A 14,493-nucleotide genomic window follows, 5' to 3' on the forward strand; every position below is an offset into this window, starting at 1 on the left:
ATGAACGCAGCCTTCCAAACGGGAAAGCAAGGCTACTTGCAGCAGGCCCCCGTTTCCGTGGACGCACTCAGCAGACATCCCCGTGGTTTCTAACAAGCCCAAAGAGACACAGGTCACCCTGAGTTTCCTTCCCTGAATCAACTTCTCGAAGTAGGGTGTTCTGCATCAAGTGAACTGCCTCACCAAGGAACGCCGTAGCTGCTCCTCTGGGCCTGTGGCGATTCAAAGCCTGCAGTGCCACGGGAGGAAGGGGACTTACATGGCAGTAAGAACGCAAGCCGACTCTCTCTGGGAGGCACGGTGACTTTCAGGCAGGAGGTCCTAGGTGGAATGCGAAGCCGAGGGTTTCTCTGAGTTCAGCTCAGCCTCGGGTAATGCGTCAGACTTCGACGCCATGTGGGACGTGCCAGAACGGTGTCCGTGAACGTGTGCGAGTGCTGAGGACCTTAAGCTGCTCCCAAGGAGAGTGCAGCGCGTTTCCCTATGCTCGGCATACACAGAGGGGCTCTAAAGGGCTACGGGCCTGGATGTTGCTTAGCAGACCCAGGTGGGCCTGGCGGTACTCAGTGTTCCTGCCGGGAACAGGGGGCCCGCGCCAGCCTCCTAGGTGTCCAGAAAACCCTGCTGCCGTTGAAGGTGCCCAGAGCCGAGGCCGCCGCCTCATGGAAACTGCTGCACGCCTACGCTTCTGCACCGCCACTCGGGGCCTTACTTCCAGGCCTGTGTTCGTGCTGGGCGTGCCGTTAGCGACACGGCATGGTAAGATGCTGACTTTCTCCTCGGGCAGAGTGACTTCAGGTACGAGGTCCTCGAAGTATTCGAAAGCACAGTGTTTTCCCATGGCAGCTCACACAAGGGCCATGACAAAGTCGGACTCACCCGAAATGCTGTCCTGAGGCTGTTCGAGGGCTCTGGAAATGTAGCGCTCCTCGAGGGACGTCCAGTGTGTTAGCCCATCGCGCGGCACGCACAGAGGGCCTCCGGGGGTGGGGGGGGTGGGGTCAACCAATGGGCCCTCGAAGTTGCTCAGCCGCCCCACAGGGGTCTGGAGGTACTCGCTGAACTTGGAGGGCAAGTGATGCATACCCGAGAGGCCTAGGAGTCCTCTAAAGTGTACTACTTCCTTTAAATAAAGCCTCTAAGCGACTGAGAACTCATGGAGACAGCTGCGTGCCTCCCTTTCTGCACGGCTACTAGGGGCCTACGCTGGAGGCAACTTGTCACGTTGAGGTTCCCTCTAGCTCTAGAGCTTGTCAGGCGGACCAGAGCCGCGGCCATGGAAGCACCTGGTTTAGACAGAGCAGACTCATAACGTTCCCCGAAGCACTCTGACAGGGCTAACAGGCCTGTCGAGAGCAGGGAATATCAGGTAGCTTCAAGGCAGCATGAACGCAGCCTTCCAAACGGGAAAGCAAGGCTACTTGCAGCAGGCCCCCGTTTCCGTGGGCGCACTCAGCAGACATCCCCGTGGTTTCTAACAAGCCCAAAGAGACACAGGTTACCCTGAGTTTCCTTCCCTGAATCAACTTCTCGAAGTAGGGTGTTCTGCATCAAGCGAACTGCCTCAACCAAGGAACGCCGTAGCTGCTCCTCTGGGCCTGTGGCTATTCAAAGCCTGCAGTGCCACGGGAGGAAGGGGACTTACATGGCAGTAAGAACGCAAGCCGACTCTCTCTGGGAGGCACGGTGACTTCAGGCAGGAGGTCCTAGGTGGAATGCGAAGCCGAGGGTTCCTCTGAGTTCAGCTCAGCCTCGGGTAATGCGTCAGACTTCGACGCCATGTGGGACGTGCCAGAACGGTGTCCGTGAACGTGTGCGAGTGCTGAGGACCTTCAGCTGCTGCCCAAGGAGAGTGCAGCGCGTTTTCCCTACGCTCGGCATACACAGAGGGGCTCTAAAGGGCTACGGGCCTGGATGTTGCTTAGCAGACCCAGGTGGGCCTGGCGGTACTCAGTGTTCCTGCCGGGAACAGGGGGCCCGCGCCAGCCTCCTACGTGTCCAGAAAACCCTGCTGCCGTTGAAGGTGCCCAGAGCCGAGGCCGCCGCCTCCTGGAAACTGCTGCACGCCTCCGCTTCTGCACCGCCACTCGGGGCCTTACTTCCAGGCCTGTGTTCGTGCTGGGCGTGCCGTTAGCGACACGGCATGGTAACATGCTGACTTTCTCCTCGGGCAGAGTGACTTCAGGTACGAGGTCCTCGAAGTATTCAAAGCACAGTGTTTTCCCATGGCAGCTCACACAAGGGCCATGACAAAGTCGGACTCACTCGAAATGCTGTCCTGAGGCTGTTCGAGGGCTCTGGAAATGTAGCGCTCCTCGAGGGACGTCCAGTGTGTAGCCCATCAGCGCGGCACGCACAGAGGGCCATGCGGGGGTGGGGGAGTGGGGTCAACCAATGGGCCTCGAAGTTGCTCAGCCGCCCCACAGGGGTCTGGAGGTACTCGCTGAACTTGGAGGGCAAGTGATGCATACCCGAGAGGCCTAGGAGTCCTCCAAAGTGTACTACTTCCTTTAAAATAAAGCCTCTAAGCGACTGAGAACTCATGGAGACAGCTGCCTGCCTCCCTTTCTGCACGGCTACTAGGGGCCTACGCTGGAGGCAACTTGTCACGTTGAGGTTCCCTCTAGCTCTAGAGCTTGTCAGGCGGACCAGAGCCGCGGCCATGGAAGCACCTGGTTTAGACAGAGCAGACTCATAACGTTCCCCGAAGCACTCTGACAGGGCTAACAGGCCTGTCGAGAGCAGGGAATGTCAGGTAGCTTCAAGGCAGCATGAACGCAGCCTTCCAAACGGGAAAGCAAGGCTACTTGCAGCAGGCCCCCGTTTCCGTGGGCGCACTCAGCAGACATCCCCGTGGTTTCTAACAAGCCCAAAGAGACACAGGTCACCCTGAGTTTCCTTCCCTGAATCAACTTCTCGAAGTAGGGTGTTCTGCATCAAGCGAACTGCCTCAACCAAGGAACGCCGTAGCTGCTCCTCTGGGCCTGTGGCTATTCAAAGCCTGCAGTGCCACGGGAGGAAGGGGACTTACATGGCAGTAAGAACGCAAGCCGACTCTCTCTGGGAGGCACGGTGACTTCAGGCAGGGAGGTCCTAGGTGGAATGCGAAGCCGAGGGTTTCTCTGAGTTCAGCTCAGCCTCGGGTAATGCGTAAGACTTCGACGCCATGTGGGACGTGCCAGAACGGTGTCCGTGAACGTGTGCGAGTGGCTGAGGTACCTTCAGCTGCTCCCAAGGAGAGTGCAGCGCTTTTCCCTACGCTCGGCATACACAGAGGGGCTCTAAAGGGCTACGGGCCTGGATGTTGCTTAGCAGACCCAGGTGGGCCTGGCGGTACTCAGTGTTCCTGCCGGGAACAGGGGGCCCGCGCCAGCCTCCTAGGTATCCAGAAAACCCTGCTGCCGTTGAAGGTGCCCAGAGCCGAGGCCGCCGCCTCATGGAAACTGCTGCACGCCTCCGCTTCTGCACCGAAACTCGGGGCCTTACTTCCAGGCCTGTGTTCGTGCTGGGCGTGCCGTTAGCGACACGGCATGGTAAGATGCTGACTTTCTCCTTGGGCAGAGTGACTTCAGGTACGAGGTCCTCGAAGTATTCAAAGCACAGTGTTTTCCCATGGCAGCTGACACAAGGGCCATGACCAAGTCGGACTCACCCGAAATGCTGTCCTGAGGCTGTTCGAGGGCTCTGGAAATGTAGCGCTCCTCGAGGGACGTCCAGTGTGTAGCCCATCGCGCGGCACGCACAGAGGGCCTCCGGGGGTGGGGGGAGTGGGGTCAACCAATGGGCCCCGAAGTAGCTCAGCCGCCCCACAGGGGTCTGGAGGTACTCGCTGAACTTGGAGGGAAAGTGATGCATACCCGAGAGGCCTAGGAGTCCTCCAAAGTGTACTACTTCCTTTAAAATAAAGCCTCTAAGCGACTGAGAACTCATGGAGACAGCTGCCTGCCTCCCTTTCTGCACAGCTACTAGGGGCCTACGCTGGAGGCAACTTGTCACAGTTGAGGTTCCCTCTAGCTCTAGAGCTTGTCAGGCGGACCAGAGCCGCGGCCATGGAAGCACCTGGTTTAGACAGAGCAGACTCATAACGTTCCCCGAAGCACTCTGACAGGGCTAACAGGCCTGTCGAGAGCAGGGAATGTCAGGTAGCTTCAAGGCAGCATGAACGCAGCCTTCCAAACGGGAAAGCAAGGCTACTTGCAGCAGGCCCCCGTTTCCGTGGGCGCACTCAGCAGACATCCCCGTGGTTTCTAACAAGCCCAAAGAGACACAGGTCACCCTGAGTTTCCTTCCCTGAATCAACTTCTCGAAGTAGGGTGTTCTGCATCAAGCGAACTGCCTCAACCAAGGAACGCCGTAGCTGCTCCTCTGGGCCTGTGGCTATTCAAAGCCTGCAGTGCCACGGGAGGAAGGGGACTTACATGGCAGTAAGAACGCAAGCCGACTCTCTCTGGGAGGCACGGTGACTTCAGGCAGGAGGTCCTAGGTGGAATGCGAAGCCGAGGGTTTCTCTGAGTTCAGCTCAGCCTCGGGTAATGCGTAAGACTTGGACGCCATGTGGGACGTGCCAGAACGGTGTCCGTGAACGTGTGCGAGTGCTGAGGACCTTAAGCTGCTCCCAAGGAGAGTGCAGCGCGTTTCCCTACGCTCGGCATACACAGAGGGGCTCTAAAGGGCTACGGGCCTGGATGTTGCTTAGCAGACCCAGGTGGGCCTGGCGGTACTCAGTGTTCCTGCCGGGAACAGGGGGCCCGCGCCAGCCTCCTAGGTGTCCAGAAAACCCTGCTGCCGTTGAAGGTGCCCAGAGCCGAGGCCGCCTCCTGGAAACTGCTGCACGCCTACGCTTCTGCACCGCCACTCGGGGCCTTACTTCCAGGCCTGTGTTCGTGCTGGGCGTGCCGTTAGCGACACGGCATGGTAACATGCTGACTTTCTCCTCGGGCAGAGTGACTTCAGGTACGAGGTCCTCGAAGTATTCAAAGCACAGTGTTTTCCCATGGCAGCTCACACAAGGGCCATGACGAAGTCGGACTCACCTCGAAATGCTGTCCTGAGGCTGTTCGAGGGCTCTGGAAATGTAGCTCTCCTCGAGGGACGTCCAGTGTGTAGCCCATCGAGCGGCACGCACAGAGGGTCCTCCGGGGGGGGGGGGTGGGGTCAACCAATGGGCCTCGAAGTTGCTCAGCCGCCCCACAGGGGTCTGGAGGTACTCGCTGAACTTGGAGGGAAAGTGATGCATACCCGAGAGGCCTAGGAGTCCTCCAAAGTGTACTACTTCCTTTAAAATAAAGCCTCTAAGCGACTGAGAACTCATGGAGACAGCTGCCTGCCTCCCTTCCTGCACGGCTACTAGGGGCCTACGCTGGAGGCAACTTGTCACGTTGAGGTTCCCTCTAGCTCTAGAGCTTGTCAGGCGGACCAGAGCCGCGGCCATGGAAGCACCTGGTTTAGACAGAGCAGACTCATAACGTTCCCCGAAGCACTCTGACAGGGCTAACAGGCCTGTCGAGAGCAGGGAATGTCAGGTAGCTTCAAGGCAGCATGAACGCAGCCTTCCAAACGGGAAAGCAAGGCTACTTGCAGCAGGCCCCCGTTTCCGTGGGCGCACATCAGCAGACATCCCCGTGGTTTCTAACAAGCCCAAAGAGACACAGGTCACCCTGAGTTTCCTTCCCTGAATCAACTTCTCGAAGTAGGGTGTTCTGCATCAAGCGAACTGCCTCAACCAAGGAACGCCGTAGCTGCTCCTCTGGGCCTGTGGCTATTCAAGCCTGCAGTGCCACGGGAGGAAGGGGACTTACATGGCAGTAAGAACGCAAGCCGACTCTCTCTGGGAGGCACGATGACTTCAGGCGGAGGTCCTAGGTGGAATGCGAAGCCGAGGGTTTCTCTGAGTTCAGCTCAGCCTCGGGTAATGCGTAAGACTTCGACGCCATGTGGGACGTGCCAGAACGGTGTCCGTGAACGTGTGCGAGTGCTGAGGTCCTTCCGCGGCTCCCAAGGAGAGTGCAGCGCTTTTCCCTACGCTCGGCATACACAGAGGGGCTCTAAAGGGCTACGGGCCTGGATGTTGCTTAGCAGACCCAGGTGGGCCTGGCGGTACTCAGTGTTCCTGCCGGGAACAGGGGGCCCGCGCCAGCCTCCTACGTGTCCAGAAAACCCTGCTGCCGTTGAAGGTGCCCAGAGCCGAGGCCGCCGCCTCCTGGAAACTGCTGCACGCCTACACTTCTGCACCGCCACTCGGGGCCTTACTTCCAGGCCTGTGTTCGTGCTGGGCGTGCCGTTAGCGACACGGCATGGTAACATGCTGACTTTCTCCTCGGGCAGAGTGACTTCAGGTACGAGGTCCTCGAAGTATTCAAAGCACAGTGTTTTCCCATGGCAGCTCACACAAGGGCCATGACCAAGTCGGACTCACCCGAAATGCTGTCCTGAGGCTGTTCGAGGGCTCTGGAAATGTAGCGCTCCTCGAGGGACGTCCAGTGTGTAGCCCATCGCGCGGCACGCACAGAGGGCCTCCGGGGGTGGGGGAGTGGGGTCAACCAATGGGCCCCGAAGTAGCTCAGCCACCCCACAGGGGTCTGGAGGTACTCGCTGAACTTGGAGGGAAAGTGATGCATACCCGAGAGGCCTAGGAGTCCTCCAAAGTGTACTTCTTCCTTTAAAATAAAGCCTCTAAGCGACTGAGAACTCATGGAGACAGCTGCCTGCCTCCCTTTCTGCACGGCTACTAGGGGCCTACGCTGGAGGCAACTTGTCACGTTGAGGTTCCCTCTAGCTCTAGAGCTTGTCAGGCGGACCAGAGCCGCGGCCATGGAAGCACCTGGTTTAGACAGAGCAGACTCATAACGTTCCCCGAAGCACTCTGACAGGGCTAACAGGCCTGTCGAGAGCAGGGAATATCAGGTAGCTTCAAGGCAGCATGAACGCAGCCTTCCAAACGGGAAAGCAAGGCTACTTGCAGCAGGCCCCCGTTTCCGTGGGCGCACTCAGCAGACATCCCCGTGGTTTCTAACAAGCCCAAAGAGACACAGGTCACCCTGAGTTTCCTTCCCTGAATCAACTTCTCGAAGTAGGGTGTTCTGCATCAAGCGAACTGCCTCAACCAAGGAACGCCGTAGCTGCTCCTCTGGGCCTGTGGCTATTCAAAGCCTGCAGTGCCACGGGAGGAAGGGGACTTACATGGCAGTAAGAACGCAAGCCGACTCTCTCTGGGAGGCACGGTGACTTCAGGCGGGAGGTCCTAGGTGGAATGCGAAGCCGAGGGTTTCTCTGAGTTCAGCTCAGCCTCGGGTAATGCGTAAGACTTGGACGCCATGTGGGACGTGCCAGAACGGTGTCCGTGAACGTGTGCGAGTGCTGAGGACCTTAAGCTGCTCCCAGGAGAGTGCAGCGCGTTTCCCTACGCTCGGCATACACAGAGGGGCTCTAAAGGGCTACGGGCCTGGATGTTGCTTAGCAGACCCAGGTGGGCCTGGCGGTACTCAGTGTTCCTGCCGGGAACAGGGGGCACGCGCCAGCCTCCTACGTGTCCAGAAAACCCTGCTGCCGTTGAAGGTGCCCAGAGCCGAGGCCGCCTCCTGGAAACTGCTGCACGCCTACGCTTCTGCACCGCCACTCGGGGCCTTCCTTCCAGGCCTGTGTTCGTGCTGGGCGTGCCGTTAGTGACACGGCATGGTAACATGCTGACTTTCTCCTCGGGCAGAGTGACTTCAGGTACGAGGTCCTCGAAGTATTCAAAGCACAGTGTTTTCCCATGGCAGCTCACACAAGGGCCATGACAAAGTCGGACTCACCCGAAATGCTGTCCTGAGGCTGTTCGAGAGCTCTGGAAATGTAGCGCTCCTCGAGGGACGTCCAGTGTGTAGCCCATCGCGCGGCACGCACAGAGGGCCTGCGGGGGTGGGGGAGTGGGGTCAACCAATGGGCCTCGAAGTTGCTCAGCCGCCCCACAGGGGTCTGGAGGTACTCGCTGAACTTGGAGGGAAAGTGATGCATACCCGAGAGGCCTAGGAGTCCTCCAAAGTGTACTACTTCCTTTAAAATAAAGCCTCTAAGCGACTGAGAACTCATGGAGACAGCTGCCTGCCTCCCTTTCTGCACGGCTACTAGGGGCCTACGCTGGAGGCAACTTGTCACGTTGAGGTTCCTTCTAGCTCTAGAGCTTGTCAGGCGGACCAGAGCCGCGGCCATGGAAGCACCTGGTTTAGACAGAGCAGACTCATAACGTTCCCCGAAGCACTCTGACAGGGCTAGCAGGCCTGTCGAGAGCAGGGAATGTCAGGTAGCTTCAAGGCAGCATGAACGCAGCCTTCCAAACGGGAAAGCAAGGCTACTTGCAGCAGGCCCCCGTTTCCGTGGGCGCACTCAGCAGACATCCCCGTGGTTTCTAACAAGCCCAAAGAGACACAGGTCACCCTGAGTTTCCTTCCCTGAATCAACTTCTCGAAGTAGGGTGTTCTGCATCAAGCGAACTGCCTCAACCAAGGAACGCCGTAGCTGCTCCTCTGGGCCTGTGGCTATTCAAAGCCTGCAGTGCCACGGGAGGAAGGGGACTTACATGGCAGTAAGAACGCAAGCCGACTCTCTCTGGGAGGCACGGTGACTTCAGGCGGGAGGTCCTAGGTGGAATGCGAAGCCGAGGGTTTCTCTGAGTTCAGCTCAGCCTCGGGTAATGCGTAAGACTTCGACGCCATGTGGGACGTGCCAGAACGGTGTCCGTGAACGTGTGCGAGTGCTGAGGTCCTTCCGCGGCTCCCAAGGAGAGTGCAGCGCTTTTCCCTACGCTCGGCATACACAGAGGGGCTCTAAAGGGCTACGGGCCTGGATGTTGCTTAGCAGACCCAGGTGGGCCTGGCGGTACTCAGTGTTCCTGCCGGGAACAGGGGGCCCGCGCCAGCCTCCTACGTGTCCAGAAAACCCTGCTGCCGTTGAAGGTGCCCAGAGCCGAGGCCGCCGCCTCCTGGAAACTGCTGCACGCCTCCGCTTCTGCACCGAAACTCGGGGCCTTACTTCCAGGCCTGTGTTCGTGCTGGGCGTGCCGTTAGCGACACGGCATGGTAAGATGCTGACTTTCTCCTCGGGCAGAGTGACTTCAGGTACGAGGTCCTCGAAGTATTCAAAGCACAGTGTTTTCCCATGGCAGCTGACACAAGGGCCATGACCAAGTCGGACTCACCCGAAATGCTGTCCTGAGGCTGTTCGAGGGCTCTGGAAATGTAGCGCTCCTCGAGGGACGTCCAGTGTGTAGCCCATCGCGCGGCACGCACAGAGGGCCTCCGGGGGTGGGGGAGTGGGGTCAACCAATGGGCCCCGAAGTAGCTCAGCCGCCCCACAGGGGTCTGGAGGTACTCGCTGAACTTGGAGGGAAAGTGATGCATACCCGAGAGGCCTAGGAGTCCTCCAAAGTGTACTTCTTCCTTTAAAATAAAGCCTCTAAGCGACTGAGAACTCATGGAGACAGCTGCCTGCCTCCCTTTCTGCACAGCTACTAGGGGCCTACGCTGGAGGCAACTTGTCACATTGAGGTTCCCTCTAGCTCTAGAGCTTGTCAGGCGGACCAGAGCCGCGGCCATGGAAGCACCTGGTTTAGACAGAGCAGACTCATAACGTTCCCCGAAGCACTCTGACAGGGCTAACAGGCCTGTCGAGAGCAGGGAATGTCAGGTAGCTTCAAGGCAGCATGAACGCAGCCTTCCAAACGGGAAAGCAAGGCTACTTGCAGCAGGCCCCCGTTTCCGTGGGCGCACTCAGCAGACATCCCCGTGGTTTCTAACAAGCCCAAAGAGACACAGGTCACCCTGAGTTTCCTTCCCTGAATCAACTTCTCGAAGTAGGGTGTTCTGCATCAAGCGAACTGCCTCAACCAAGGAACGCCGTAGCTGCTCCTCTGGGCCTGTGGCTATTCAAAGCCTGCAGTGCCACGGGAGGAAGGGGACTTACATGGCAGTAAGAACGCAAGCCGACTCTCTCTGGGAGGCACGGTGACTTCAGGCAGGAGGTCCTAGGTGGAATGCGAAGCCGAGCGTTTCTCTGAGTTCAGCTCAGCCTCGGGTAATGCGTAAGACTTGGACGCCATGTGGGACGTGCCAGAACGGTGTCCGTGAACGTGTGCGAGTGCTGAGGACCTTAAGCTGCTCCCAAGGAGAGTGCAGCGCGTTTCCCTACGCTCGGCATACACAGAGGGGCTCTAAAGGGCTACGGGCCTGGATGTTGCTTAGCAGACCCAGGTGGGCCTGGCGGTACTCAGTGTTCCTGCCGGGAACAGGGGGCCCGCGCCAGCCTCCTAGGTGTCCAGAAACCCTGCTGCCGTTGAAGGTGCCCAGAGCCGAGGCCGCCTCCTGGAAACTGCTGCACGCCTACGCTTCTGCACCGCCACTCGGGGCCTTCCTTCCAGGCCTGTGTTCGTGCTGGGCGTGCCGTTAGCGACACGGCATGGTAACATGCTGACTTTCTCCTCGGGCAGAGTGACTTCAGGTACGAGGTCCTCGAAGTATTCAAAGCACAGTGTTTTCCCATGGCAGCTCACACAAGGGCCATGACGAAGTCGGACTCCCTCGAAATGCTGTCCTGAGGCTGTTCGAGGGCTCTGGAAATGTAGCTCTCCTCGAGGGACGTCCAGTGTGTAGCCCATCGAGCGGCACGCACAGAGGGTCTCCGGGGGTGGGGGGGTGGGGTCAACCAATGGGCCTCGAAGTTGCTCAGCCGCCCCACAGGGGTCTGGAGGTACTCGCTGAACTTGGAGGGAAAGTGATGCATACCCGAGAGGCCTAGGAGTCCTCCAAAGTGTACTACTTCCTTTAAAATAAAGCCTCTAAGCGACTGAGAACTCATGGAGACAGCTGCCTGCCTCCCTTCCTGCACGGCTACTAGGGGCCTACGCTGGAGGCAACTTGTCACGTTGAGGTTCCCTCTAGCTCTAGAGCTTGTCAGGCGGACCAGAGCCGCGGCCATGGAAGCACCTGGTTTAGACAGAGCAGACTCATAACGTTCCCCGAAGCACTCTGACAGGGCTAACAGGCCTGTCGAGAGCAGGGAATGTCAGGTAGCTTCAAGGCAGCATGAACGCAGCCTTCCAAACGGGAAAGCAAGGCTACTTGCAGCAGGCCCCCGTTTCCGTGGGCGCACACAGCAGACATCCCCGTGGTTTCTAACAAGCCCAAAGAGACACAGGTCACCCTGAGTTTCCTTCCCTGAATCAACTTCTCGAAGTAGGGTGTTCTGCATCAAGCGAACTGCCTCAACCAAGGAACGCCGTAGCTGCTCCTCTGGGCCTGTGGCTATTCAAAGCCTGCAGTGCCACGGGAGGAAGGGGACTTACATGGCAGTAAGAACGCAAGCCGACTCTCTCTGGGAGGCACGATGACTTCAGGCGGGAGGTCCTAGGTGGAATGCGAAGCCGAGGGTTTCTCTGAGTTCAGCTCAGCCTCGGGTAATGCGTAAGACTTCGACGCCATGTGGGACGTGCCAGAACGGTGTCCGTGAACGTGTGCGAGTGGTGAGGTCCTTCCGCGGCTCCCAAGGAGAGTGCAGCGCTTTTCCCTACGCTCGGCATACACAGAGGGGCTCTAAAGGGCTACGGGCCTGGATGTTGCTTAGCAGACCCAGGTGGGCCTCGCGGTACTCAGTGTTCCTGCCGGGAACAGGGGGCCCGCGCCAGCCTCCTACGTGTCCAGAAAACCCTGCTGCCGTTGAAGGTGCCCAGAGCCGAGGCCGCCGCCTCCTGGAAACTGCTGCACGCCTACACTTCTGCACCGCCACTCGGGGCCTTACTTCCAGGCCTGTGTTCGTGCTGGGCGTGCCGTTAGCGACACGGCATGGTAACATGCTGACTTTCTCCTCGGGCAGAGTGACTTCAGGTACGAGGTCCTCGAAGTATTCAAAGCACAGTGTTTTCCCATGGCAGCTGACACAAGGGCCATGACAAAGTCGGACTCACCCGAAATGCTGTCCTGAGGCTGTTCGAGGGCTCTGGAAATGTAGCGCTCCTCGAGGGACGTCCAGTGTGTAGCCCATCGCGCGGCACGCACAGAGGGCCTCCGGGGGTGGGGGAGTGGGGTCAACCAATGGGCCCCGAAGTAGCTCAGCCGCCCCACAGGGGTCTGGAGGTACTCGCTGAACTTGGAGGGAAAGTGATGCATACCCGAGAGGCCTAGGAGTCCTCCAAAGTGTACTTCTTCCTTTAAAATAAAGCCTCTAAGCGACTGAGAACTCATGGAGACAGCTGCCTGCCTCCCTTTCTGCACAGCTACTAGGGGCCTACGCTGGAGGCAACTTGTCACATTGAGGTTCCCTCTAGCTCTAGAGCTTGTCAGGCGGACCAGAGCCGCGGCCATGGAAGCACCTGGTTTAGACAGAGCAGACTCATAACGTTCCCCGAAGCACTCTGACAGGGCTAACAGGCCTGTCGAGAGCAGGGAATGTCAGGTAGCTTCAAGGCAGCATGAACGCAGCCTTCCAAACGGGAAAGCAAGGCTACTTGCAGCAGGCCCCCGTTTCCGTGGGCGCACTCAGCAGACATCCCCGTGGTTTCTAACAAGCCCAAAGAGACACAGGTCACCCTGAGTTTCCTTCCCTGAATCAACTTCTCGAAGTAGGGTGTTCTGCATCAAGCGAACTGCCTCAACCAAGGAACGCCGTAGCTGCTCCTCTGGGCCTGTGGCTATTCAAAGCCTGCAGTGCCACGGGAGGAAGGGGACTTACATGGCAGTAAGAACGCAAGCCGACTCTCTCTGGGAGGCACGGTGACTTCAGGCAGGAGGTCCTAGGTGGAATGCGAAGCCGAGCGTTTCTCTGAGTTCAGCTCAGCCTCGGGTAATGCGTAAGACTTCGACGCCATGTGGGACGTGCCAGAACGGTGTCCGTGAACGTGTGCGAGTGCTGAGGACCTTAAGCTGCTCCCAAGGAGAGTGCAGCGCGTTTCCCTACGCTCGGCATACACAGAGGGGCTCTAAAGGGCTACGGGCCTGGATGTTGCTTAGCAGACCCAGGTGGGCCTGGCGGTACTCAGTGTTCCTGCCGGGAACAGGGGGCCCGCGCCAGCCTCCTAGGTGTCCAGAAAACCCTGCTGCCGTTGAAGGTGCCCAGAGCCGAGGCCGCCTCCTGGAAACTGCTGCACGCCTACGCTTCTGCACCGCCACTCGGGGCCTTCCTTCCAGGCCTGTGTTCGTGCTGGGCGTGCCGTTAGCGACACGGCATGGTAACATGCTGACTTTCTCCTCGGGCAGAGTGACTTCAGGTACGAGGTCCTCGAAGTATTCAAAGCACAGTGTTTTCCCATGGCAGCTCACACAAGGGCCATGACAAAGTCGGACTCACCCGAAATGCTGTCCTGAGGCTGTTCGAGGGCTCTGGAAATGTAGTGCTCCTCGAGGGACGTCCAGTGTGTAGCCCATCGCGCGGCACGCACAGAGGGCCTCCGGGGGTGGGGGAGTGGGGTCAACCAATGGGCCTCGAAGTTGCTCAGCCGCCCCACAGGGGTCTGGAGGTACTCGCTGAACTTGGAGGGAAAGTGATGCATACCCGAGAGGCCTAGGAGTCCTCCAAAGTGTACTACTTCCTTTAAAATAAAGCCTCTAAGCGACTGAGAACTCATGGAGACAGCTGCCTGCCTCCCTTTCTGCACGGCTACTAGGGGCCTACGCTGGAGGCAACTTGTCACGTTGAGGTTCCCTCTAGCTCTAGAGCTTGTCAGGCGGACCAGAGCCGCGGCCATGGAAGCACCTGGTTTAGACAGAGCAGACTCATAACGTTCCCCGAAGCACTCTGACAGGGCTAACAGGCCTGTCGAGAGCAGGGAATGTTAGGTAGCTTCAAGGCAGCATGAACGCAGCCTTCCAAACGGGAAAGCAAGGCTACTTGCAGCAGGCCCCCGTTTCCGTGGGCGCACTCAGCAGACATCCCCGTGGTTTCTAACAAGCCCAAAGAGACACAGGTCACCCTGAGTTTCCTTCCCTGAATCAACTTCTCGAAGTAGGGTGTTCTGCATCAAGCGAACTGCCTCAACCAAGGAACGCCGTAGCTGCTCCTCTGGGCCTGTGGCTATTCAAAGCCTGCAGTGCCACGGGAGGAAGGGGACTTACATGGCAGTAAGAACGCAAGCCGACTCTCTCTGGGAGGCACGGTGACTTCAGGCAGGAGGTCCTAGGTGGAATGCGAAGCCGAGCGTTTCTCTGAGTTCAGCTCAGCCTCGGGTAATGCGTAAGACTTGGACGCCATGTGGGACGTGCCAGAACGGTGTCCGTGAACGTGTGCGAGTGCTGAGGACCTTAAGCTGCTCCCAAGGAGAGTGCAGCGCGTTTCCCTACGCTCGGCATACACAGAGGGGCTCTAAAGGGCTACGGGCCTGGATGTTGCTTAGCAGACCCAGGTGGGCCTGGCGGTACTCAGTGTTCCTGCCGGGAACAGGGGGCCCGCGCCAGCCTCCTAGGTGTCCAGAAAACCCTGCTGCCGTTGAAGGTGCCCAGAGCCGAGGCCGCCTCCTGGAAACTGCTGCAC

Source organism: Tursiops truncatus, chromosome 11 (assembly GCF_011762595.2).
Source record: "Tursiops truncatus isolate mTurTru1 chromosome 11, mTurTru1.mat.Y, whole genome shotgun sequence".
Lineage (NCBI taxonomy): Eukaryota > Metazoa > Chordata > Mammalia > Artiodactyla > Delphinidae > Tursiops > Tursiops truncatus.